This window comes from Dermacentor silvarum, chromosome 7, assembly GCF_013339745.2.
Source record: "Dermacentor silvarum isolate Dsil-2018 chromosome 7, BIME_Dsil_1.4, whole genome shotgun sequence".
Classification (NCBI taxonomy): Eukaryota; Metazoa; Arthropoda; class Arachnida; order Ixodida; family Ixodidae; genus Dermacentor; species Dermacentor silvarum.
Genome location: NC_051160.1, coordinates 32,241,270 through 32,268,043, shown reverse-complemented (window position 1 = coordinate 32,268,043; position 26,774 = coordinate 32,241,270). Strand labels below are relative to the sequence as shown.

Genomic DNA, 26,774 nt, shown 5'->3' with positions numbered 1-26,774 from the left:
TAACAATACCATATATATATATATATATATATATATATATATATATATATATATATATTGAAGGAAGTCGGGGAGTCGAAAGTTGAGTTGGAATTTTCTACTTGGTTGTACCTCAAACAAAACCGAAATACAAACACATTGACCACATCTGGACAGATTTCTCTAACCGCATAGGTATTGTAGAAGTTTAATCGTTGACGTATCCAAGACGTAGCAGGCGCGCTTTCTAGAGAAAACATCACAAGAGGCGATGCTCAAACAGGAAAGACGAACCCGCTGTTCGCATCAGTGCACAGGAGACAAGGGATGCCGGTGAGAGAGAGAGAGAGAGTACAGCGTCCTTCCTCTTGGAAGAGATTGCGCTGGGCCCACAGAAGGTTCCCAGGCCACTTGACGCGCCCACTTAGCCTTAGCTGTCAAGGGGTTCGCACTCTAAGGGCCGAACCCCGTCGTCACCGAAGGAACACGTCAATCAGCGTTAGTGAAGACGCGGGATTGGACCCATTGGACCGCAGTCGCAAGAATAACACGTCATCAGCAGGCGGTGCCACATTAGGATTGACAGTACAGTAAAGACAAGTGTGGTTGCTCGCAGAAAAGGAGTTAGTTCCGGCGATTGCGAGCGCATTGCCGACTGCTTCGCTTCAACTCGGCATTGCAGCCCTGCCCTCGTAAAAAAAAGGAAATCAGACGTCGTGTATATATTATCCAGGCTTGGTCTTTTTATAGGAATTTGTCGTTTTGACTATTTATAGCATACTTACTTTCTACAGACGAAAGTATACAGTTAGCCAGTCTATTTCTTCTATGTGTTGTGATTCATTAACTTCCAAACAGGAAATTGTGCAGAAGGAAAGACTATAGATACATATTAGTCGATAAAAAGCCTAAAGTAGGAGTTATCGCACAGTGAAATTTTCGAATCCAATCGAATGTGAACATTAGGGGGAAAATTAATACGGCGAATCAGTTCTGCACAGCTTCAAAAAAAAAAAAAAAAAAAGAGTGGCGATGCAGCGGTAAATGCCAGAGAAATGCGTTAGGCATTAGGTCGCACCTCTTCGAGGTCCCGGATCCGTGATTTGAACCACCTTCACCATACTGCAAAGTGTTGTTCAGGAGCTCACTCTAAAACACGTCCTGCCTCTTCGAGGAGCGAAGAGCCAGGACGCTAATGCTAACGTTTTTAATACGTCAGCATTAAAAACGCTAGCATTAACTACGCGAATCTCAGTCCCTCTTTTAATTAATGCTGCGTTATTGAAAACGAAACTGGTATTCGCGTGTTCTCTTCAAGGAGCGAAGAAGGACGCTAATGCTAACAAAAAGGAACTGAGATTCGTGTGTTCTCTTCTATAAGCGAGGAGACAGGACGCTTACGCTAACGTTCTTAATGCGTGAGCATTAATAAAGAAACTGAGATTCGCGTGTTCACTTAGAGGAGCGAAGAAGCAGAGCGCTAACGCTAACGTTCTTCATGCGTGAGCATTAAAAATGACCAGAGATTCGCGTCTTCTCTTCGAGGAGCAAAGAGACAGGACGCTAATGGTATTTTTTAATGCTAAATCATTAAAAAAGGAACTGAGATTCGCGTTTTCTCTTCGAGGAGCGAAGAGACAGGACGCTAATGCTAACGACTTTAATGCTCACGCATTAAAAGAGGAACTGATATTCGCGTGTTCTACAGGCATACACGGCGTCGGGCGGCCTGTCTGCAAGAGACGCCCTTGCGGGAAACACCAGAGCCAGCCGGAATCTCGCGATGCCCTTAGCAAGGCCTCATGCCCGGCTGATTATTGTCTCCTGCGGAAGCAGCAAGCAATAATCTCGAGGCGGGAAAGGCCCTCTGAAGGCGACAATACGGGCGAGCGCCTGGGCTCACGCGATCGGCGCGTTGCCCGACGCCGGCGAAACGAAGGTTCCTTCAATATGGTGACTCATAAGATCGTGTCGACTACACAGTTCTTGAATGAAGCCAGTTTCTCAATTCACCTGTGATACCGTGGTTACTCCTCCCGTGAAATCGTCGTGATAAAAACAGAAAAAAAAAGGGGGCACTTATCCCTACATAGATGAATGCGAAAGCATTGCGACCACCGCGCGATGCATATGCTCTTTCAGCAGAGCTCTTACAGATGCCATGCTCTTTCAGATGACTATGCCTATGATCGCCATTGTAGAGCGGCACATTCCTAGTTACCCAAGTTGGTGTCAAATACGTTCGTTGAAGAACGACACCCACCACTGGCACATGCCGAGCATCCAAGGTGGCATCAAAGATGTTCATTGAATACCATCACAGACAAAGTGGAACATACCCAGTGCTCCAAGTCGGCGTCAAAGAGGTTGTGGGTTCGAGTGCCTTAATTAACTTGGCATTAATTAACACCAAAGGTCAGTGGGTGCGACTCCCGACAAAGGTCGAGGGTTCGTAGCCGTTTCGGACACAATAAAAATCGAGTTTTCTCGATGAGAAGGCATCGAGGAGATTATGTTTAAAACCTGAAACTGGAAAGCGCATTAAGACTTGGAATTGCAAACATCGCAACGAATTCATCGGTTTATACTGGCCTTGCCGAGTTGGCAAGAAATTCATTTCTTTATAATTTGCCGCTACCGATAACCTATAAAAACATTTTTGGGTAGATAAGGGTACATAACATGGGAAGGAGACAAAAGAAGATATGTGTAACAGTGTACAGATGAACCGCAGCTGGAAGTAGGGTAATACAAAAAAAAAATAGTAGTGTTCGGGCGAGCATGTTTGTCTCCGTCCGCCACCTCCTGCTCGCGTCACATATATATAAAAATGATCTGTCAGCCCAAACGTTATGAAGCCTCTTGACAACGATTACAGCGATGTCATACAGTCCACATACCAGCATTATACACTAAAACTCGGTTCCCTAAGAGATTACTGCATTGCGCAATGAAGCAGAACAAAAGAGAGAGAAATAGATTAAGAAACAGCACCTTGCCACGGTTCCTGCCCGCGTCGTCCAATATGCACGAATAGCTTGCCGTCTACACACAAGGCGTTTCGCTGTCGGGCGCATACGAAGCCGGAGGCGATGAAATGTCGCGGCGCGGGCTTTCCTTCGCAACCAGGAACTGCGGGGCGGCCGAGAAACGGGACGGGAAACGGGTCTCCTCCTTTGAGCGCTGTCGCTTCTCGAGACGGAGCGTTTCCGTCTCGAGAAGCAATGCGGCGGTGGAACACGTGCGCAATTACATTGCGAAGACTGATTAAGGAAAACACCGCCGTCGATCGACTCTGTGTGTGTGTGCGTCGCGTTTAATCTCTCAGCCGACAGAGTGAGTGAGTGAACTTTTCACGCTGCCGATCCCTATACACACTTCAACAGTGTCCCGCCTCAAAAACTCAGCAGATCACGTGACCTTCAGCACTCGGCGCGCGGGCAGACCGCGCGCATCAAGCCACCAGCCAGTTTTGCAAACTCAGCAGATCACGCGACCTTCAGCACTCGGCGCGGGCAAACCGCGCGCATCAAGCAAGCCACCAGCCAGTTTGGCGCGCCCCCGCCCTTCGTCCTGGCACCAGCATCCGACCACGTGACCTACAGCAAGAGGCGCGCGGGCAGAGCGGTCCCGGCGGGCTGGGTCGCGCAATGCGCTGTTGTGACCGTGACAGCACGGCGTCGACGACGGCGACGGCCAAAGCGCGCCTCGAGTGTCCTTGTATAACTGCTACCGCAATAGAATGAGTGTGTGAGCGAACGAGCGAGCCGTCGGATACGATGCCGCTTGATCTCTATGAATTTTGCGCTGATCTTATTCTAACTCCACAAATGCACTATGTCGTTGATAGTTCCCTGATAATTGCCTATCAGTAAAGAATTGGGGCGCGACTCACGGGGATGCTGCAGCAAGTGCGCGCAAACATGTTGATAATCAAAGTGATTAATGATTTGAGTCACCATGGGCAGACAGTTGCGGAGCAGCTATATAACAGTTTTTTTTTTAAATCTCCACATTGCCGCATTACACTCGTAAAAATGTTTGCCGAAAGACCGAGCTCCGCCGAGCCATATACACGCTCGAAAGGAGATCATGACGAAACAGCAACTAAAGAGCTAGCTTCTCTCTTATTTCTTTTACCCCCTTATTCCGTTTTTTTCTTTACTTTTCTTTCATTTCGTTTTGTTCGATACTTTGCTCGGCTCCTTTAGCAAGTGGCAAAAACGAAGTTTGCAGCTTGCTCTGCCGGTCGTTGGCACCAGAACGCACGCATCTACACCGCGACAGAGATACAGAAAGAACGCAGACAGGCACATCCGCGCCCAGGGAAAATAAAATGCGGTGCCAACCCCTCCCCGCGAACGCAAGCAGGCGTAACAAAGCAAAAGCCACAAGTGGGTTCAGTTTACACACGGACGCATGCGCAGAGCTGCCGTCCTCGAAGCTCGTACATAGTTGCAGCACGGCGGCGGCTGTTCTGCGAAGTTGCGATCAAGTGTTTCCTGCGGTCGCCGCCACAGCGTATAGTACACGTTTCCGAGACAAGTGCGGGTGAACGGATCGCGCCAGCTGCGCTGATTATGTACGCTTCGTCATTAGTATACGACGCACGTGACGACGATTTGTGGATCACCACGTGCGCTTATACGGATTGCATTATGTGTATAAGGGGTCGTCGTACAGGTCGTTCGGGGTTCTCTTTTATGTATTCGCGCTTATAGGGAGCAAATCAGTTCTGCGAAATCCCGCAAGGTGGAGCAAGTATCGTGAAAGGGAGAAATCGTCATCCACCCGAATGTAGCACGTACGAAGCTCTACAAAGGAAACCCGTACGGGTTTTTCAGAAAATAACGCTTCGCAATTGAGGAAAAATTCGTCCTAGTCCGGGAGCACCCGCAGAGGCGCGTATAAAAATGAGCACACACAGTAAGTCGACTACTCAAGACGTCTCGTAGACGTTCTTCACGGACGTTCTTTCGGCGACACATGGTGATGCCCATATGGTGCGCTTGAGATCATATGGCCGCATACTAGCTCCTTCCGCGATTCGTGCGAACCTGCGCTGTGTGCTAATTGACACCCTTAAAAGTGCATAAGGGTGTAAACAGTTCTATACCTGACGCCCTTCCTTACACTTTTTCTCCCTTATCTCTCCTTATACATTCTTCCCCTTTCCCCTCCCCAAGTGTAGGGTAGATGATCGGGCACGTCCCTGGTTAACCTCCCTACTTTTCACCCTTTGTTTCTCTCTCTCACACCCTTACACTAAAAAAAAGGTGTAAGCGTGGGAGTCATAGACCGATCTACACCCTCATGCACACTTAAGGGTGTAAATTAGTTTACAGCGTGGCCGACACTTCCTACCGACGGCAGTTCGAAGAGGCACCGGCGATCGCCACAATGCATATACCGTCTGCCAGGTCATACAGGTGCATAATGCCGTAAATTCAGCACATAGACCATCTGTAGACCTCGTGGATTTTCGCGTAGATTTTCTATAAACAGCCTAAAGAAAGTTTGTGAGGAGAGCTGAGGCACGATCTACGTATATGGGTAACTACATCGCAGAAACGTTGTAAAGTGATTTTGTTTGTTACATATTCACATGAACAATACTTGTTAACAGTGCTAAGTTAGTCTGCGTTCGCGTTGTCCGGTCTTGTCCCGTTTCCGCTCGCTGTCCCCAAGTATCCACGAGGATGCGTTTCTATAAGGCGACAGACTACAGGTTGTCGAAAATGATAACTTTACATCACACTTGGCCGCGCCGATGTTAAACGGCACACCTGAACATGCCGATTCATTCCAGATATGCCTGCAGGAGACGATGCTCTCACATTTTCTGCTTAGTTTACATTGCGGCAATTGCTTCGAACATGCAACAACCAACAGCTTTTATCAGTGGCGCGACATAAAATATACCGCGCGTGTACACCATGTAACTGCTGCTGTCGTTCAAAGGACCTATACTATGGCACATCTCACTTTTCCTTTTTTTTTTTTCAAAGTATCGCTGAGATCTCTTTTCCGCCTATAACCGCTTCGTAACGACTCCGCAGCAAAGCGAGAGGTGTTCCGCGACCAATCATTAGCTCATTATGCAAACACAACGTGGACAAGCGGCTTATTTCTCTCGCGTAAGTTCAACAAGCATCCCAGGTGCATCGCTAATGCGTTATGTAGGAGTAACACGGCCTTCCAGGAGAAGGGCTTTGACTCGGGGAGTTGCAAAGTGCACGTACACACGCGAGCATGCGCAGATGGTTCCCGTGCGATATGCGTGACACCGAATAAGCGTAGTGCGGCTGTTCACTGCGTGAACATCGGTGTTTACACACACCGTCTTGCCGATACTCTATAGTTATTCTTTGTTGTTGTTTTTCCTGCCGCTGTTGTTCTTGTCGTTGTTGTCCCTGCATAATGAACCAGTTGGCCAAAGAAAAAACTGCACCAGCCGCTTCAGCTAATTGCGGGTTAATAGACGCCGCCGCATCTGACGTTGGCTTACACATCGGCATTTGGAAAGAGATTACACGCGCCAGACCTCAAGCCTGCATAATATTACGGCCTAAAATTACACGCGCACGTTTTAGTAACGCGCGCTTTCGAGCAAAACGAACATATTCAGCGACCGCTCCTCCGTTCCAACGAGTTTTTGTTTGTTGTTTTCTTGACTTCGATCCGCGACAGCTTCCTCGTCAGCGAGGGCAGCAGTGCAGGGTTAGCGCATGCGTATGAGCGCGCGTTGACAGATAGTGCACAATGGTGGCATTGTTCGGTGCTAAATCAAGGGCGCGTACTTTTTAAGCCATATGGCGCGTATACAGGTGATGTAGTGGCATTGAAAGGGGGGAGGGGGGGAGGTGGCTTCGTTCTTTCAATTGATAGAGAGACAGGTCTATTTATTTGTAGATGGGAAGGTTTATTCCACCAATCCGCGCCCTCGATGGAGCTTCTCCAAAAACATTTAAGCTTCGACAGCATTGCTATAGTGTAATCGTAGAAGAAATAAAGAATATGGTAGAGTTTGAGTGTGGAATTGTCCACATAAATGCGCAAGTTTCCCACTGTATAGATTACAATGAAACTTCGATGAAACTAAGTCGATAGGAAGCCAGAATTATTTCGTTAAACCAAGAACATTTTTTTAAAGGTCGTTTGTACAACAATACCATGTTTATTCAAGAGAAAAAAAAGTTATTATTTTCCCTCCGTACGAACTTACCGCACATTCTTAATCCCGTTCTGCGTAATCTTCAATAAGTAAAAGTGGAACATTTCTGCAAATACGTGCAAATTAGTTTTTGGAACCTGTGTAGAACGAGATGGGGATGTTACTTTTAGTGAAACTTAAGTGGAAAAATATTAAGAATCATATAGAGCTCCAAAACTTCTGTATATCGGGTGGGAAGTTAACTTCGCTTCGTTGCTTCGTACTCGTGCAGTTTGCAAGTGAAATGCATCAATATTTTCATTTTTTTTTTCGAGGGTTGACGAAGCGAAATAATCGTTTGTACGTGTGTTGAGCAGTATATGTGAGGATGAGGTTTATACCAGAGAGACATCAGGGGAAGTTAGAGGTGTGGTATCAGTAGGCAAAGTACGTATGATCTGGCTGCTACAGTCATCGTGGATTCAGAGCAGCAACGCGCATTTCGTTTGATTGACGCCGACCGCAAACACCTTCATATCGCGTTCCAGATAGCACAGGTTGCCGCGCGACTTGGACACGGGACAAAGAGCGTCGTTGTGCAAATTGCACTTTCGTTTGAATAAACCATGCCTCTAAAACAGGCCGGCTCACTGTACAGCCATTACAAAAGGCCATTCATATGTTTGGCACTTAGATTGATGAAGCAGCGAGATATGGCCGCAGCAGGAAATCAGTGAGAAGAAAACTTGGCATAGGACAAGGCAAGATGTATGCACTGAAAGATAAGCAGGGTAATATCATCAGCAATTTCGATGACATAGTAAAAGCAGCGGAAGAATTCTATACTGACCTGTACAGTGCCCAAAACAGCCACGCTAACTTCATTCGAAGTAGTGACGAACAGGATACAGAGGCTGCTTCTATAAATAGCGATGAAGTTAGAAGGGCCTTGCGAGACATGACCCGGGAAAAAGCGTCTGGAGAAGATGGAATAAAAGTCGATTTAATCAAGGATGGAGGAGATATCATGCTTGAAAAGCTTGCGGCCCTTTATACGCAGTGCCTCACGACTTCAAGTGTACCAGAAAGCTGAAAGAATGCCAACATTATACTAATCCATAAGAAGGGAGACGATAAAGAATTGAAGAATTATAGGCCCATTTGCTTGCTTTCAGTATTGTATAAAATATTCACCAAGATAATTTCCAATAGAATCCGGGCAACACTTGACTTCAGTCAACCAAACGAACCGGCTGGCTTCAGGAATGAATATTTTACAATGAATTATGTCCATGTCATCAATGTGGTAAATAAGAAATCTGCGGAGTACAATCAACCTCTGTATATGGCTTTCATAGATGATGAAAAGACTTTTGATTCAGTAGGGATACCAGCGGTCATAGAGGCATTGCGTAATCAAGGAGTACAGGAGGCATACGTGAATATCTTGGGAAATATCTACAAAGATTCCACAACCCCCCAAAAAATGGGGGTTGGAGTGCATACGGCAGGCATTACCAAACCGTGACCACTGACGTTGAAAAGAAAAGTGTACAATCATTGCATTCTACCGGTGCTGACATATGGGGCAGAAACTTTGAGGTTAACAAAGAAGCACAAGTTAAGGACCGCGGAAAGAGAGATTGGACGAAAAATGTTAGGCGTAACGTTAAAATACTGAAAGAGAGCAGTGTGGATGAGAGGGCATAACGGGGATAGCCAATATTCTAATTGACATCGAGAGAAGGAAATGGAGCTGGGCAGACCATGTGATGCGTAGGATGGATAACCGGTGGACCATTAGAGTTATAGAATGGATACCAAGAGAAGGGAATTAAGCGCAGTCGAAGGACGGCAGAAAACTAGGTGGGGTGATGAAATTAGGAAATTTGCAGGTGCAAGCTAGTCGGTATCAGCTGGTGCGAAACAGGGATAATTGGAGATCGCAGAGAGAGGCCTTCGTCCTGCTAGGAAATAAAAATAGGCTGATGATGATGACGATGTAGGCAATGGACTTATTTTTACGGTACGTATAATCATCTAGACAAAAAACTAACTCTGTCTGCCTGTCAAATAAAACTTGAGAATCAGCTCTCACGGCGTTCTATGCTCGGGAATCGAGATGCTCATGGCACTGAACGTCCCAAGTGATGTGTGTGTGTGTACGTCGGAGAGGGGGTAGGGGGGGGGGGTGTCAGGGGGGTTGAGGTGGGATGAGGAGGGAGAGAAGATGAATCAGCAGTGAACAACGTATACCGCAGCCATGCATGTTGTATGGAGCAAACAATTGGAGCAAACATTGTTTGCCCTTCGCATTTCGATAACGCATAGTTTTGCGCGAACATTTCGTATAAGATAAAAGCTAATATCAGCCTCGGAAGTTTTACAGAGTCCAATCACGCAGAACGACTCGCTCATCATGTAAGAGAGCGAATGTCCGGGTTTAGACAATGCTGCGAAAAACAAAATGAGAAAATGGAGTTGCGGTTACAAGACCCCGCAGGTGCGCAGCTAGTCGCGGATGGCTTCCGAAGAGAGGACCGTCTCTACAATGCCACGATCAGCACTGATTGTGATCTCTGGGCTGATTGCGACCGACAATCGCTCAGACGACACGAGCACCCAGTGAGGTCGCCAAGCTCCGTGATTCCGGTGCCATCACGGTGGTTATATCTCTTCCGAAGCGGCCGCAAGTATAGATATAGGCCCATGTATAGATAGAAGTCGACGTAGGCAATTTGGCCATCGTATACAGCGTTAACCGAGCCGCGCTTGCTCACCAAATTTGAGGCGGAACTGAATTTGCCGTAGGAACGCGCTGATGCTGATGATAAGAGATCTGCTGCGAGATGCCCACTTCCACGTACATTGAAGTATGCGCCACCATAATGTAACTGCACGGAATTCTGTAACTCGCACGCAATATCGCACTCATATAGACATCCCATCAGCCTTTATTGTCCTTACCTGTGTTTGTGTGTGTGTGTGTGTGTAACTTCTTTAATTCGATTAGTATGTACAAGTAATTTCCCCTTTGTTGTCCGTGGTGTCATTGTTTCGTACATGTGACAATGAAGGACGACAATTCGCTCTTTCCCACGAACTATGTCAGCAGAGAGTTTTAGAATAAGGGCCCCAAAGGTATTGGGGCCCCAAGGAAATATGGTCGAAGCCACTGCGCATGCGCGAGAAGCAAACTGCGTTTGGATTTTGCGTCGGGCACGCCATTTCACTGATTTAGCGGGAGCCACAAAAGCTGCCCCAAAAGCTTTGCGTCAACAAACATGGCGGCACCCATCGAAGCGACGGCTCTCACTGAGCACCAAATTGCGTTCGATTCGTGGTAACGCGTGAAGTTCGTAAGCTAGGAAAAGTGGCTGCGGTTATTGCTTTCTCTCAACTAACGCGTGTAATGAAGATTGATTCATTAGACGCCGCTGATTCCGAATTTATTGTCGATTTCACGGCTCGTAGGCCTAACATAGATTAGCTTAGCTGGTCAAGGCACGTAAAGTTGGTTACTCAAAATCAGGCGCAACAAATCGCTTGCTGCAAATAGAATAACCTCTAAAGTGTAATTAAACGCAAAAACACGAAGTGAAAATTACTCTTCTTGTCATAAAATGGTATAGTTAATCTTAATATTTATAATAGTTTTTCTTTGACATCGTAGTGGCGCTGCAAGCGCGAGACGCTATTCGCAAACGCAAAGCCTTATTCTAAAGCTCTGCACTCCTGCGTGACACAACGCTAACACGCGCAAAGCTCTTTCAGGCACCTATTCTAAAATTCTCAAATTTGCCTCATGTACTTCACTGGAACTTTGTGGACACCAATTCCTTGGTTGCAATACCCGCAAACGAACTTCCTGGCATGCTCCGGCACCAGCACAACATGCAAGTGCGTCTCGCATTGCTTTGCGGTCGACGCATAAGCGCCGCCGCCGGCAGACGACACCGTCCCCCCCCCCCCCCCCCCCCCCCCCCTTCCCGACATCCGCAACAGAAACCGCAAGCCAATACTCCGGACTAAACCTGGCCTAACGCCATGTCTGTAACACCGGTACAAATTCTAAACCACCCGATGCAGTCGGTAGCAATCTCAGCGATGATCCCCCCACCCACGCATGCGCAACCAGAGCAAAAAGGCACTCAACAACCGCCCGTCGCAAAACGCGTACTCCTGCATAGACGACGCGAGACGCCCCTCGCTCGCGGCCTTGAGGCTGTGGTGGATTGCGGCTTGTGTAGACGCTCAAAGAGCAAGCCACTCGCCGGCCGATGCCGCACCGGCAGCGACGGCGGCGCGGGATTTATTGCAGACAGCCCCGGCGAGCAACCCCCCACCCCGGCACCGAGAGCTTGGGAAAAGCGGATGCCACTTGTACGAAGCGACTGCGGGGCCGCATTGTCTCGTCGCCGTCGCGAGAAAAAGAATACAGGACACGGCGTTCCGCAAAAGAAAAGAAGCAAGCTTTGGTAGTAGTAGCGGTGGGCAGGCCTGGGCAGGCCGCATTGTTTCTCGCCATCGCGAGCTACCCTCCACCTAGCGGAGGCATCCGCTCTAGAGCGCGGCGGCGCGCCGGGGAGTTGGAGGGGGGGAGGGGGCGAGGCGAGCAGAGTCTCTCTCTCCCCCCCAAACCTCGCCCAGCCGGAGCGAACGCGACGGCTAGGAGCCGCCCCAAGGAAACCGGAGACGATCTCCCATTGGACGGCGTCGCGATAAGAAGTTGTGGCTGTGGGACGCCCCGCCGCCGACCCGTGCCTCCCAAGTTTTGCCGCCGTCGCCTTCAGCGGCGAGGATGGCGCTGTTTCTGCAGCACCGCCCGCGCTGGACCAGAATGAGGGGGAGAAGGAATAAGAGGATGCGAGAACACACACATAAAAAAAAAAAAAAAAAAGAGTAACGGGCAGGGCTCACGCTTGTGGATAGCCGGCGCCAGTAACGTGGGTTAGAGGGCAGCCATCGCTTAGCATTGGGTGCCGCCGGCCAAAGTCCAGTAAACCAGTGTCTGCTACTGCTGGCGTTTCAGCGGCAAAGCACGTGGTGTCCGATTAGGAACCACGCCGGAGAGATCAATATGTGCTGTGACACGTTTGGAAAGCCTCCTGATGGATGCGGTTGTTGGCAGGACTATTCGTACCTTGTCGGGCGACGGGTCGGACAAATGCTGTCCGGACTGTTGGAATGTCGTTGGAAACTTGTTGGATGCCGGGTTGGTACATACCACCTGGTGGTATGCACGGACATGTGTTTCGCACGTTAGCCAGTTAGTACGATTACTCGTTCGTGCAAAAGGTTCAGCTATGGTTCGAAACTGGATGGTATTAAATATTTCCAGCGTTTCAAAGAAAAATTTAAAAAAACGAAACGACCACCGCTGCTCGTGTTTTATTATTTCCCATTCTTTCTTTAAGGGGTACACTAACACAGTATTTTCGACTCGTTATTGGCTTGCGCGATAAGTGAAGGTCCAAGCCTTCTAATTACTGATTCTCTCACATTTAAAACCGCGGTGGCGTCACTGGGCCGAAAAGGATGATGTCTCTCGGAGCGGCAGCAATGATAACGCAGACTCTACTTTGTCCTGACAACAGCTTTGGTTTCTCTTTCAGCCTCGTCTCTCTAGAAGATGATTGGTGGCCATGGAACGAGCGAACCGCACGTCTTCCAACGAACCCGCGTTTCCTACCCATCGTCTCGGACACCAGCCATTCATTAAGCGTTCGTTGTTCGGCTTTCACTCATATCTGCAGCTGCAACACATCGAAGTCTGGTCTGTCCTTGCACACTAAAGGGCCTCGTCTCTGTACAACTCTAAATTTTTGAGAGTTGTACAACTCGCAGAGTACCAGCAATATGCGTTCATTGACCGGGGCTATAACGATGGGCAAGCGTATACGGTCCTTTGAGGCGAATATAGGTGAAGCCTTACGAGAAATGAAGCTCACCGCGTGACCAAACATTACTCTGACTTACTTAATTCACTGCAAATACCACTCCAAAAATTTTAAGGGTGCTGGTTTGTTATGAAGGTTACGAGGTTATGTCTGAAGGTTATGAGAAATTTTATTGTACACGGACAGTCAGCTCGAACTACACCTGCGATGGGAGAAGGCGTAGTTGAATACATGTGGGCTATAATTCTGACCATCTGGTGCGCACCGAAATATCTGACACGAGAATTTGACAGCGGCTATATAGCTGTTCAAGTTTATTTCGCGCACTTCTGATGTCGTCTTTCGCCGCTACATGTACTGTATACTATATATGCACTGTATGTACTGCAGGCACATGCATACGAGTACACATTATACACCGCGGTAACGTTATCCTGCGGAATGTATAGTATTGTCACCGAAAAGTGGTGTCCTCACATCACGATATCGCACGAACGAAACAGGGTTTCCTCAAACCCTAAAAGCACACACACACAAAAATGGAACAAAAGAAAGACTCGGAGGAATAGGCTGCAAGCGTATACGAGAAATGGGTGCATTAAACGAAATGATGTGATCAATGTGCCATTTATAAACCAGTTTTTGTGCTTGGAAACCTGCACCAGAAGAGAGAAGCACACAGGAGCGCGCGCTTTTTTGTATTGTTTCTTCCGGTTAGAGCATTGAACGTTACCGAGTATAGAACCGGGTATTAGCTGACGACCAAGCGTTGTTTCGCGTTCGTTTCCGCTTATATATGGCTTCGTTCTTTGCGCTACGGCGGTGATTACACAGCTTTGTGCATGTGTGCGCATGCGTTTCTAACGCCTGCGCGAGCCCTAATGGGCGGTGAACTCGGAGCGTTTTGTGCTGCGACAGATATCACCATCGATATCGACATTTGCGCGGCCAAACGCCTCATCAGTCTGCCCTCGTGGAGACCCTGAACTAAACCACGAAACAATGAACCCAATGTAATATAAACAAAGAAGTCGGCCGTAGTTTTCGCACTTCGCTGATCGACTTGTTTCTGTGAGGTGTAGTGAAAAGGAAAGCTACACAAGTTGATATACGAGTTAATGAATGGTCGCGTATTCGATTCACGGGCGCATTCCGAGACAGCCTGAGTGCAAGAACACAAAGTGGTTTCTGCGCGTGTGTTTTGTTTCTTAATTATTATTATTGTCGCACGGTCGAGGTGAATCCAAGGAGGGAACGAAGATTTCTGGCAACCCTTTTTAAAGAAGACACGACGATGGTATACAACCGACTCTGTATACGAGCTCTGGGCTGTGGGTGGCTCTTCTATGGGCACTATAGAATTCCGCCATCTTGATAGCCCTGATTGGTTCGCAGAGCTGCTACGGCATCTCTGATTGACTCAAGAAGCCAATGTGGCGCAATACTGCAATGTCCTGAATGAGCAGCCCGGTATATTTGGACGATTCTATTCCAATTCTTTTCCTTCGCACGTTTTGTCCGTGGTCCGAACGGCGCTCCACTTACGTCATCATAAAGACGAGCCGGTCGGGATAAGTGAATGATATATAGGAAATGAATAAAATCGCATCAAGAGGAATCCTCACACTATACCGGCTCTGGACGAAGCACCCATAAAAGAAATCTCCAGAAAAAAAAAAGAATTAAGAATAGAAAAATAGGGATAACGCTTGCATGCCCCGAATGGTGCCGCTGCAGTCAGTCGAACCGAAGGCGGGCTCCGTGTATATCACGTGACCTACACGTGCCCTGGCACACAGGGCGCGCTCTTTGGACGCATTGTATTCTATAGTAGCCGATTGACAGATCCTTGCGCCATCGCTTCTGCGCTAACTCGTTTCCATACTGCGCGCAAGTAAACACAGAACTAAGCATATAAAGAAGAAAAGAGCGTTCCCGCGAGGTCTACACAACGCTGTGGCGTTGCACTACATAGCATATATATACGCCGCCAGGGCCTGACTCATGGCACGACGAAACGCTGCTGCTGCCGCCGCCGCTGCATCCCTTGTTTCCCGCGCAGCTATAGCACTTGCTGCAGTTGTGCTTCGGTGATGGCCAGGAATTCCGGAAGGAGGGGCTCGGCGAAAAAATGGAGGGGAGGACAAAAAACAAGGCTGGCTGGCTGTGCTGCTGCAGGTGCGAGCGGGAGATTCATTACCATGGCGGCGCGCAAGAAGGCCCTGGGAAGAAGAGTGCGCGGCTGCTGCTGCTGATGCTTGGCACACGTCGCGCATGTGATTCTGCGCCGGCGTCGGAATGGCGTCGGGCCAGAACAACAAAAGGAAAGCGGAGGGGGGGCGCCGGATGAGCCGAGGGCCGCAGAACAAAAGGGGGAAGAAGGCGGGGCACCCGTCCGTCGGCCGTGTGCCTCGCCTTTCGGGGGGGGGGAGGGTGAGGGTAAGGAGGTCGAACGGGTGGAGGGCACTTGTCGCCGAGGCCAAGTGCTGAGGAGGAGACCGTATGGAGGAGGGCGAGCGAAGTGGAAGACTGGCGTCGACGCTGGCGGACACGTGATACAGGTCGGACACGTGATCACGTGGTTCCGGTTTGCGTATAGGCCTGAAGAAAGAAAGACTGATCTTGTTGAAGTTTGCGCGGCGCTCACGGATGGACGAAGGACGAGGAAAGTATACACGGGACATGTTCTCCATCTTAAAGAAGACTGATCCTCCAGGCCAGCAAACAACAAATACTCTTACTCTAGAAACGGTTCGTAAGATACAATGTCAGCCAACCCTGATGCTGCTCATATTGGTACATCAAACACAGGCGAAGGCGAAAGTAGTAGCGTGCGGGCGGCTGGCCAATGAGAAAGATAACTTTTGATAAAAAGGCTTTTCGAATTCGGCCACAGAGCTCCACTTCCAGCTCGCCAGGTGAAAAAAAAAAAAAAAAAAAAAAAAGTGGAAAGAAGTTTAATTGAGCGGAGAAAATGGAAGCCAATGTTGGTGAATTTCGTGCTGAGACCATGGGACTGATAACGACGCCTGCACGTCTTAAATCGCCCATATTTTGGCGATATACTTGGGCCCCGCTTACGGTGAAAAAAAGTCCAGAACAGTTGCGAAGTTGAGTAATTGCTCACGTTTCAAGGCATGGTAGTGTCTCCTCTCCTTCTTTCTTTTTTCTTCGAGTTAATCAACTTAGGACTGCTGCGTGAGCGCTGCAAAAATATATATGATGTCGTGAGGAGGTAGTGCGGTAAATTAAAGGAGGTCTGGCCACCTGTCGTTCTATAGCTCCTCGTCGTTCGCTTATACGCACACCTATATAAGAGGAGCTATAAAACAGTCTTAGCTGGCCGCGTAAGACAGAGGCGGGAGAGTTATGACCCCGGACTTTCAGAACACTTTCAATGAACGCCCTTGTTGAATTGACAAAGACATCTCCACTTGTTGAAACGTTGACTCCAACGACATCCCTTCTTCGACCATTCTTTCACTGCGTACATAGAGATGTATATGACAACCGTAGGTGCTGGCTGCTGTTCAGAACTGTTTCGTGGCAGGTCACCCTTCGCGCTTTCTGAAGCTGTGTTACCGCCACTGTGCGAGAGAGCGTCGCGACACTTTTTTCCCCGTAAGCCTATTTTTGCGCCTCGAACCGGAAAGCCGTGCGTCGTATATAGCTGTCCTTGGAAGCGCGCGCGCGTGCATGTGACGATCTGCACCTTTGGCTTCACGAAAGAGCAGCTCTACATACATATGCGACCCGCGAGAATACAGCGACGGAATACTACGGCAGTGTCGAGATTCTATATACACTGTAAAATAATTTACACCCTTAGAAGTGAATAGAAGTGCATCGGTCTATAATCACACCCTGACGCACGTTTTGGGTGCAAGGGTGCGATTTATAGACAGACTTAGATGCTTTCTCACTTCTAAGAGTGTCAGTTATTTCACAGTGTAACAACGTCGTTGTTTTCCGACAGTCCGACTCCCCAACAGTGCCCGGAGGAGAAGACCCTCGTCTTCTCCTCCAATATCTGAGACAGGCCTTCGTCCAGCAGTGGATATATATATATAACATCATCGTCGCTGAGGACGATGATGAACCTAATCTTGAGAAACGACAGATATTTTGGAGAACGAATATAAAGACGAACACAGAAATGTTATGATGGAACAAGGGATTCAGAAAGGGAGAAAAGATCACCTGGTTAAAGTCAGCGGTTCGATGGAGGACTCTGCCGGCGATCTGCAATCACCCCTGAGTTGCGTCATGCTAATCCATCCTAAGCCAACAATATCCGTAATTTCATCACTCTATTGAAGTCCTCAATGCACTCGAGTGCGCTTTGCTTCCTTTCGCATCCAAGCACTCAGTGATAGAACCCCGTTTACCTCTTCTACGCAGTTATTACCGGACGTACGTCACTGTACTTTATTATATATATATATAGTTCATCTGAACTAGAATATAATTCATCGGTTTTCTCTCTAATCTAAATTGCCGTCATCCTTCTATCTCTTAACGATCTATTTTCTCCTCATTTCTTTACCTCTTACAATTTGCTATCACCGCTTATTGAGTGGTTTTTAGCTTCCTTTCAATTTTCATTGCTGTCCTCTATAAGTTTCAGTCCCATATCGATTATTCATTACAAAAGTGCTTATTGACATTCTGTACAGAATTCCTGTTAAGTTTTCACAACCCTCAATAAATGCCTATTAGAATATGCATTTAATTCCAGTCTGCACTTTTGTAAGCGTATAAAACTTGCAGAATGCAGCAATGAGGAACTGTTCTATTCGAGGATATACGTCAGTATATATAAGCTGCCGGCTATTGCACGGGGATTGGTCCAATCGTGTATACAGCAGTGACAGACCGGTCGACGTGCATGGCGCTTGACTTGGCTTGTTTCGCAGGACGTGGCCACCGTGCGCCAAACGGCGAGGGCATCGCAGAAAATGGCTCACTTTGCTAAGGACAATCGGGCGCCCGCGACGCAGGAAGGGGAACACAGGAAGGAAGCCAGGCGAGGCGAGGAGGCGAGGAGGATAAGCGTATAAGACCTTCGCTGATGGCCGTGGGAAGCGGATGCCATGGGCCGATGCGGCGCCCTCTCTCTCTCTCGCTGTTGGTGGCGACAATTCGTGTACGACGACCCTCCTATAACAACCCCCCCCCCCCCTCCCCCTCTCCTGCGAGAAGACGTTTACGCATTAAGCAAACGAGACAGATATTCGCTGTAAGATTGAGACGTCAAGTAGTCAATAGTATTCGAATCAGGGCTGTCTCAGGCTTGAGCCGTGTTGGACTTGGAGCCTCGCTGCGGCCTGGTTATTTAAGACGGGGCGAATCAATTCTCCGAACTGTACGGCATGCGACGAGAAGGGAGACATTGAACACTTTGTGTGGTCGTGCCCGAAATTCCAAGATGAAAGGAACGCTCTCCGGGAGAATCTGCACAAAAAAAGGACCTTCCGCATGCGTGCCTGCCACACCTTGTATTTCCCGAGGGATCAGTTATAGCCCGCAAAAAGAAAAAAAAAAGAAAAAAAAAACTTCACGTCTGCTTATCGAATTCTCAAGAGAGACTGGTTTGATTGACATGTGGTGAAACCCTGCCGCGATATTGTAGGAGACGCTCGGGCGGAGCAATTGCTGGCCTTGATCGCCAGGCTAAACCTGCCTGTTGCTACAATTCACCACCACCACCAAAACCTCACCTTCATCAGAGCGACGACAGATCACCTATGCATGTGGAACGCCGTCCAGGAGCACTTAGATGCTGACACCTTTGAGAAATTCACGCATTATATTGTATCGCGTCTCAACACACAGTCCGCTGAGGGTGACAGGAGGTAAGCGGAAACACAACCAGATTCCCCATAGCGGCATCCTGAAATATATACGATACGTTCCGAAAGATTCCAACATGCGCCAGCAGGTCGGATCAGCCATCCTTTCGACGCGCCGCGCGTCGTGTCGGACACGACGTCGTATACTACATGTCGATTCCGAAGGTCTTATCTCAATGGCTCCTGTATGCGTCCTCTTTTATGCATGCGCATGCGCATGCGTGTCTTATTTGCTTCTCTTTCTCTCTCTTTCTGTTCGTGTGCTACACTTCTCCATTCTCTTTTCAGTTTTATCTCTCCTGTTATCCCTTCCTCAACTCAGGGTTGCAAACCGGACGTTCGTCTCCCGCTTAACCTTCAAGCCTTTCGCATTTCATGTCTATCCCCTTACTAAAACATGCATGACAATGATTGCATTTAGAATAGTAAGCTGTTGGGATAGTTGGTTTGGCATATCTTCTTGCAAAAGGGGAGCACAGAAGTGTCGCGGAAACAAGGAGACCAATACATTGTTCTTGGTCTCAATTGAGACCATCGTCTTGCTATCCGTGGTCTCCATTGGTATCTTGGTCTCCACTGAGCCATTTTAAATATTGGTCGAAATATTCGATGTCAGCGCATCCGCAATAACGCTCCTGCTGGCCTTCTCAAAATTGACTCATCTGAAAGTGAGCGTCTTTCTTGTCGTGGTCTCCCTTTTTTTCCGCAACACTTTTGCGCTCCCCTTTCGCAAGAAAAAATTATCGCAGTTCAACTGAACGTCTATTGAACGCAATATTAAAAAAAAAGCAAACAGAAGCGAAACAGAATCTGTGTAATGGCTTTCGTAAGAGTCCCTGTCGCCTTGTAAAGATGTGATCGGGTTCACTCTTATACGTGCAAAAACACACAGATGTGCCTTGAAATGTAAATCGTTCAAGTAATATCGAGGCTTCCAGCGGCATAAGCGCGTGCGGAGGAGAACTCGACTCTGCCTGTGTGCACACGGCTCGCGATGGCCCCTGCAGAACCCACCAGACGTCGCAGAGCACCGACGCTTCTGCTAATCATCGCCTCCCGAAGGAGGGGTCTCCCCTGACGCGCTCCCACGGGCTGCTTCAAGAGGAGCAGGGTAAGAGGGGGATCTTCATTAGGCTAATTTGATCAGTGTTTTGCCAAGGATTCCCGGTGTCTCATGGCGGCCGCCGTATACGACCCTCTATATACGCCTGGGTTGGCCAAAGTATGGCTCAGTAGCCGCACGCGAATATAGACGTGACTTTTTTCAGGTCTATATACTTGAGGTTTACAGCCGTCTATACTCGGTCAGGCTATCACGATTAATTAAGCACGATATGAAGGGGGAGAGAAAATAACGTATTTGAGCGGGAATTAAAGAGAAATATAGGTTGGACTGTATTAGTCAATTACGCTTTTACAGAGCCATACTTACGCCAGTATCTTTTTGTTTTTTCATTTTTCTTGAATAAATGCTAATTCCTATTCCACCTCTCTCCCCGCGATCCCCTTTCTCGTGCAAAAAAAAAAAAAAAAAAGCATGTATGGCCGGTTACATACACGCCGTCAGAATTCTCTGCATTTCATCAAAGAGATTTTTCTCGCTCTTCTATATCAATACCGAAAAAAGCCACTCTTGGCGTAAGGGGAGGTGTCATACGCCCGAAATGACTCAAGAGCGAAATATGGTGGCGACGTCCCCTTGACGTTACCTCTCTCAGCCCGAGTGACTGCGCAGCTCGTGGCTAGAAATTTTTTTCAAGGGTAAAGGCGGACTACGTTTTTGCCATACAGGAGCAAGACACAGAGCTTAGATGTAGCTCTTAAAGAATAATACACGATATTCAATTGTATATCAATGGAAATTCTAGTGAAAGCGGCAGAAAGTAAGTAAAAATCTCAGCAGAATCTCTATATAACGACTTTTGCAGAGGTAGTACTTCAGGACTCTCGCTGCACCACGAAAGCTCATATATGAAAACATACTTTGATATTCATGACATTCCACTGACGTACACAGGCGCTCTGAAATTTCAATTCTAAATCCGAAAAAAGAAAGTTAGGTGATTGCTTTCGAGTAACAACCTCTTACCGCGAAATGGACGGAAGTAGAGATCTCGAAGAATTCTTCATTAGGCTAAGCTGATTTCGTGTTTTTCTTTAATGACCATCGAAATGAACGAGGCCTATTTAGGGAAGAGGGGACGGGTAAGGGATATGTGGCTATGTATGGCTCACTATGGGGCTTACCGAAATAATTCACTAAATTCAGTTGAATTTCAACCGATATTCTATTGATTGCGACAGGAAGTCAATAGAAACACAACTGAATATCTATAATTATTTTGTGAAGCTGGAATCTTCATACGGAAAATTCCATAGTGACGTAAATGCCTTTTTTTTTAGTTAGCCTGCGGCCGAACCTATGACGAATGACGTAACCATCTCGAGCCTGTATATTTGGCCGCGGAATGTCCTAAGTACTGCGCGTTTGCACACGAGGTGATTATTTGCTATAGCTTCAGCAAATCCATTCCGTTTGTTTTCCATAAGTTTATGCATTTGTCGCTCACGGAGACGAGACCCACGTTTCCTTACAGAAATGATGACTATAGCAATCAAAAGGCAGTAAGTGGTGTTTAGTGGTAAGCACATGTGCGTCCAAGCTGTCCGGCGAATCGGATGACAGTTCGGAACGCTGGCCCCGCGGATCCTGCTGTAAAGCTAGATGGAGCCTTCTCGATACTTTGTTGGGCGGCTCGTTAGCGCAAGTCAACGATGCGTTGAATTATTCTTACGCACGTGTGTTTCGTGGGTTTTGAGGTACACGACTGGCTGAGTTTGGCTACGGATCTTCGAACAGCGCGTTCAATTTTGCGATACTCTCTGAGTATGCCTGTCACACCATTCTGACTAGCGGAACGATTCGCAGCATGCGCCGACGAAAACAACGCCGAGATTTCTGACAGCCACTATCGAAAAGTCCGCTTCAAATGTTCTCATCAGGCGCGAGTTACAGTATAGTAGTATATTGTGCTAGCCCCTCCTGTCGCGCGCTGAGTCGCAGATTGCGGAAGTATTGCAGCTCCCGGGGATGGGCATTTACGTCGTCCTTCGGGCACTGTGACGCAGCCAACACTTACCTATTCTACCGGTGTCAAAGCAGCGCCGCTTAATCAGTGACCCAAGGGCGCTTTGCGTCACAGGAGGATGACCGAAGGGAGAGAGAGAGAGAGAGAGAGAGTAAATGGGAGAAGGCAGAAAACCCACGGAGTTCATATAACCTAGATTATCTTTCGTGCCGTCCTGCTGCATTTTTCTTTCTTGCTTCAGTAGATATGTGCTTTCACTTCTCCCCGGTAGCCGGGACAGGAAACAAAACACACGAGGTCGAGAGACAGGGGCGAACCCTTCCGATGTGCGTAAGCCTGTCGCTCAGCGGGCGAGGCCCTTCGTTCTCTGGGACTAACGCGCAGCAGCTGATGCAACAAAAAAACCCCCGCATGACGCCAGCAGCGAAGGCGTGTTGGCCTCTTGAGACCGATACCAGGTGGCAGCAGCCGCAAAGCGACGGCGGCTATCCGATGTCCCGGTGAGCGGTGTTTTATCTGAGAGAGGAGTTGCGGGGAAGCATGCACGGAGAGCGACGGTAAAACAGCTGCCATCTCAACCCATGCAAAGCAAACGGAGAGCTGCGCGTGGGCGTGATGCGAAGGAGCTTCGCTGACAAACGTAGGGCCGGCCACATCCGTACCATACTGCGTACAACTCGATCGCTGACGCCCTTAATATGCCGCAATACATTTAGAAGTTTCGTGTTCTTGTTATAGTTGTTACGTGCAGTCCTGTACTTCATGTCTCTCCTTCTTTCCTATCTTTTTTCTTCTTCTTCCTTTCTTTTTGTTTTCTCTTTCTCTTGCGGAGCTTTCACTTAATTATATAGGGTGCCCCAGCTAACATTAGCAAAGCTGATCAAAGAAAAAAAAATACACAAGAAAAGCATGGTGCAGGATACAATTATAAGGCCTACGGTGTTCGGTGGTCAGACCTCCGACGCTTTATAATTGTGCCTTGCGCCGTGTTCTTTTAGTATTTTCTTTCGGTGAATAGATTGGCTAACGTTAGCTGGGACACGTGGTATAGGTATCCTGGGACTGGACTTTGAAGCTTTCGTGACTCTCCGATTGGCTCCAAACGCCAACATGGCGGAATACGAAAGTGACAAGAATAGCAACCCTGGTTTGAGCGGGCTAGATCGCGCGATCACCAGGCTCACATTTCGTCAAAAAAAATTATGTTGTAGCTTTTAACATATCGAATTTAGCTAAACTAGGTTAGAAGGCTTACGTCGACGAAAGAAAGCCTCGTAATTATTGCAGATACTCATCACTGTTTACACTTAGCCGAAGAAATATCAAAGAAAAAATTGCAGAAGCAACCTGAGCAACAACCATGTTTGCGGAATAAATATAGTATATTCCGTTTTCGCAAATTCCGACATACACATATTCAGCTGCTTCATTGTTATGTTTTGACATGTTCGGTCATATACTCGGAATATATATCATTATCACCATCAAGAGCCTATTTTTATGTTCACTGCAGGACGAAGACCTCTCCCTGCGATCTCCAATTACACCTGTTTTCCACTAGCTGATTGCAACTTGCGCCTGCAAATTTACTAATTTTATCAACCCACCTAATCTCCTGCCGTCCTCAACTGCACCTCCCTTCCCTTGACCCGTATTCCATGTACATAAATTTGTATATATCGGTATATTTATATCCAGCATGTGGACTCGAACATTTCTGTCAATACGTGCCATGTATATAATGCGTAGCTGCGAATATCCTATCGTCTTAGTGGTATTTTGTCGTCATCGTCGCTCACTACATTCATATCATTTTCTGAAAAATTTTTTTTTCTGAACACAGTCAGCTATCAACACGCATCCCTTGCTTCTCTAGTAGCTCCGGGATCGCTTCTGCCAGGTTTCATAATAAGCTTTGAGACTAGTTTGCTGCGGCCACTGCCTTTGCTCTTAGCTAGTTCGTTATAACGAAGCAGGTTTTTATAACGAATTATCTCACACGCATTCGGAGAAACCATCGACCTCGTGGACAACGGTTACACAATGCGTCACACACTATCGCCTGCTTGCGACGCTGTCGCCCTCTTTCGGACACCCCAGAAGACACCGCAAGGGTCGCGACTAAGACACGGGCGAAGTGCCCGGAACAAGTGAAAAATACAACGGTCGAAAAGTTGAGCTGAGATGTGAAGCATTGCGAACAGTATGTCGCAGCAAGCAATTATAATCTGTGCGAATGACCCCTAGCCCCTGATTACTGTTGGGGGGGAAAATTATCGGGTTTTACGTGCAAAAGCAATAATTTGATTATGAGGCACACCGTAGCGGGCACCCCTGATTCATTTTGACCAACTGGGGCTATTTAACGTGCACCTATATCTAAGTAGACAAGCGTTTTTTTTTTTTTTTTTTTTCATTTCGACCCCACGAAAATGCGGCCGCCGTGGACTGTTTGCTTTTAGTGAAGTTATGACATAATAGGCTGAACTAAAGCGTCACGTGTATTATGGCACCAATTACTGAAGATGTTGAAAGTCCATAACGGACAGCTTGAAGTAAGTGATCCAGAAATACGTTTCCTATAAGGGACAGAAAAGAAAAAAAAAACACGCCATTCTCAAAGTCAACTCTTCCCTCACCATATGCCACCTGTTCTTAGATGTCTCACCTTGAATTGAGTGTACACAAGCATGCTTTATGTTTAAGAACATAAGTGAAGTTAGTTTGACCTTTAGCCGTACACAGTTCCGCCTGGCGAGACATGGTCAAGGTCCTACAGCAGGTACCTTAGCAAAGTGCGCGAAACACCCTCCCACCCCCCCCCCCCGTTTTTTTTTCGCTTGTTGCTACTAAGCTGTTGAAACGAATACACTTAGACTAAATATATAAAAACGCCCCCAAGGAGAAAGGTGTCCGCGTACGCCAGACCTGAAGGAGTGACGTGGAGACCAGACGACCACGTACAAACACGCACGCCAACTAAATACTAAAGAACTAAGTGATAAGAAGCGTTAAAAAGAAAGAAAGAAACAAAGCAGTGGCACCATATAGTCGGGGGCGTATTCGTCGCCGCGTGCGAGGGATCCTGGTGGGCGTCCGGGCAGCTGTTGACGCAAGGCCGGAAGCGGGGGCCGCGGACCGACTTCCGGTGCGTCAACCTTAGTCTCTCGGTCGAGCACGGCACAGCGCACAAACATCACATCACACGTCTGCGCCGACGCATATAGCTGACACACACGCACGCATGAAGCGAGACCTGCCCGATGCCGGCGGTCAGTCAAGCCGCGCATTGTGACACACATGTCGCACCTTCCGCCATCTGCCGACGCTGAGGGGAACTACTCGCGGTGGGCACAGCGACGTCACCGACGTCACGCGGCGTTTGACTGATGCCGCCGTCGCTTGGCAAGGACGGCAGGGATTAATCGGCGCGCGGATGGCATTGTGTGCATTGCGCGGCGGCGACCTCGCTTGCTATGGGTTCATAAAGAGATGGCGCCACAGAACAGACTACAGCAGACGGCAGACACGATCGTTTCGAAGAAGCAGCGCTTGAGAGCAGGGGAAGTATTCTTTCGTATACTTTCGGCGATACTATGTCACTTTCGCGCGACGTATAGTACATGGCGCGTTGGATGATTCGAGCGGTGTTGCTCTGCCAGCCAATGAGCGCGCACCGAAAGCGATAGCGATATCTCCGAAAGTGGCTGTCAGAGAATGCGTCCCAAGGACTACACCAAACGATGCGCATTCAGGAGCTTTACAAGTGCTTTGGAGCAGGATTGCAACAGACGACACACGCGATCGTCTGTGTCGTCTGCTGTAAAAATTGCTTTAAAGTGATTGCTTTTTTTAACGCGACAGCTTTAAGGGCCCAGTGTCGCGGAAAATCCAGCGTCGGCGTGGGCTCGCCGCCGTCGTTGGCGAAAATAATCATGCCGAACCACATCACCCGAACCACCCCGACCGGGCAAGGCCCTCCGCGTGGCGCAAGGCGTTAGTGAACAAAAATTGAATTTCTCAAAGTAAAATCCGTCAGAAAAATCGTAAAGTACGACTTAACCACAACCTATAGCGGTCGAATTGTAATTTGAATATACAAGAAAAAAGCCTGATAAGCGGCCAGGGATCTTTGAATGCTATCGCGTTCCTCTCTTAAAGGCGAAGCTTAAGCGTCTTGCAAAGCATTATTATTATTATTATTATTATTATTATTATTATTATTATTATTATTATTATTATTATTATTATTATTATTATTTAAATTTCTTTTCCTTGCAGCGCTTATGTTTCGTCTTCTGTAGTGCTGCTCTAGGGTGCTGTTTCTTTCCCCAAGTACGCAGTAACCGGACCAAATTATCGCTCACAGGCGACTCGGAACGACAACTTTGATTGGATTAAGTTGGTATAGGGTCCAACGGGACCCTATACTGTTCTGTTGCGCTCTAACGCTTCAAGTCCCGATGACCTCCTCCGATGGTCCTGTAGCCTTTAAGAACTTGTTTTCCTTTATTGTTATTTTTTTTTCGTTCTCAGTACGTACAACATCATTCAGGGATAAAACAAGACATCACCTAGCTTTCTTCCTCAGGGAGTATACAGGAGGTCGTAACGAGTCACAGGAGCGCGCTACGAACAACCGTCCTCTTCTGTGGCGCTCTAACGCTTCAAGTGTTGACAGTATCTTGAGAAGCGTTCATGGAGTCTTGCATAAGAACTAGTTTCTTTTCTTTCTTTCTTTTCTTTAGTTCTTGCTGCAGGTAAATGGGTCGAGGGACACTGAAAACGAGCCGACTCCGAC

The 26,774-nt window shown here is 47.8% G+C and overlaps 1 protein-coding gene across 1 annotated transcript in view; it reads right to left on the bottom strand.

Moving 5' to 3' along the window:
* LOC119457881 (homeobox protein prospero) overlaps nt 1–26,774 on the bottom strand; it is a 188,123-nt gene that overhangs the window by 124,657 nt on the left and 36,692 nt on the right. The window lies entirely within an intron of this gene.